This window comes from Mizuhopecten yessoensis, unplaced genomic scaffold (assembly GCF_002113885.1).
Source record: "Mizuhopecten yessoensis strain PY_sf001 unplaced genomic scaffold, ASM211388v2 scaffold2137, whole genome shotgun sequence".
Lineage (NCBI taxonomy): Eukaryota > Metazoa > Mollusca > Bivalvia > Pectinida > Pectinidae > Mizuhopecten > Mizuhopecten yessoensis.
Window position 1 is genome coordinate 27,314 of NW_018404396.1, and position 2,115 is coordinate 29,428.

A 2,115-nucleotide genomic window follows, 5' to 3' on the forward strand; every position below is an offset into this window, starting at 1 on the left:
TATACAAATAACAATGTGAACAAGTCCCCAGTCTAAACTAATTTTAAAAAAAAAATAAGGAGAAATTGTTGTTCTGATATGGTTAACCACCAGTAATAAAGGCTTGTGATGGTACCAGGTACTTATTGCAATCTTTTTAAATTACATACCTGGCTGAACTTGGTGATATCATTTCATAGAAGACATTGATATTTTAATGTTTTTTCAAAATCTCTAAATATTTATTGCAAGTGCCTTACCTAAATTGAATAATGGTTATGAGGGGGCCCTCTTCTATGGCTTACAAGTGTAGCATTGAGGCATGGATAGATCCAGATTTAGTCATGGTGATAATTTTGATGCATTCATAATATGCGATTTTTGAAGTGAGAATTTTTACTTGTATATAAAAGATGTTTAAGAAAAGATGTCGCCACCAGTGACCATTGAGGCTGTTCGTAATGTTTTTGTGATGGACGTGAAAGAATATTGTCACCAGCTTGCAGTGGTCACTAAAATTGTCTGTAAAATGTTTGTGCTGGTGTGAGAGAAAACCATCGGTGGTCATTTACAGGTGAGGCTGCCAGACACTGCTAATTGATTTGTATTGTTGGTATGGTATAAAACCAGGGTTTATCAGGAATGTTCTCAAGAGATTCAGGTTGATCAGATGTTTGTCACTCTATAGACCTTCCGTGTTCTGTGAGAACACCTGCTGGATGAATGTAAATGATTCACCAGCTCTGATCTATGACCATGTAAATACTGTATCACGTTTCCACTACAGAGAAGATGGTATATGGTTAGAGTCCATTAATACGCCAATTACATATAAATTATATATATCCATGATTGTTACACTATATGAGCCATTACACCTTCCAGGCATATTATATTGTTAATTTATTAAACTCATTCACCACTGAAGACACATTTGAACTCTTCCAATTCAAAGATTGGAATAGTTTATTATGAACTTCAAAGGTGAATGAGTTAACATGTACAATAGTCATAATAATCAGCTCACTATCCTCTTTATTGATTAAATTTTAGTATGTCAGATAATTGAATCTCTGATGTTGCTTGGACAACCACATGAGCATTATGGCCCTCTGCTAGGACAACACACAATTTTGACTATGTACTGATTGTGTGGTATACTAGACTCATTATTGCTATATATATTACCATAGGCCAAAACAAAATTCACAGTTTGTATATATATGTGTGTGTTTCCCCTTCCCCTACCAACCTGGAAAAAATTTACCTCTACCTCAATATTGTATAGCCAAAATTAATTAAGAAATTTGATTTAACTAAATCCATTTAGTACAACCCATTCACTCAGAATTATTCAAGGGCATTCCTAGAAGGAGTTATATAATTTGTTAAAATGTTTAAAATGGATTTCATTGCAAATTCCAAGCATTTATTTGATAAATTATTTGGAATGGAATTTATAATGTTTGGAATAGATAAAATCTATGGTGTCAAGAGCATAACTTCCTTACTATTCCACCTAAGATCATCTATACTTGTGTATCTCAGGAAGCGGAGAGGCATATTGAAATAGGGTCTTATGCCACACTAGAAACAGTGTTGAGAACTCCTTTTTGGCCTAGCTCTTCAGTTGTTGTTCACCAATCTCGATCAAACTGACAATTTGAACCAAGAATGGATTTTTGACATTTGACAATATGTTATGTGACCTTTATTATTCCATTGGCAATGTCATTTGTCAGGCTGTATTGTTTGGCTCAAGTTTTCAGGAAGCAAATTGAAAATGTATCAATAAAGGTAATGAAGCAATGATGATTATGTCTTATAGTAAATGTAACATGCATACAAAGAACAATTATAGGTATGTACTCAAACCAACACTACACGTGTTCATCAGATGTCTCAGAGACCACACTTGTTGTGCAAATATATACATTTCACTGTCTGTAATAATTGATAAACGTTACCTGCAGTGCAGTCTGAGACATTAGACAAACACATCTATCTATGTAGCTTTGTACAGTCAGTATTTCAACTTAATGGTAGACCCACAGACAATCACTATGAAAAACACAATTTCTATTTGAATCATTTAATTCATAGACTAACTTGTCTTAATTTCACAATTTTTTTTTT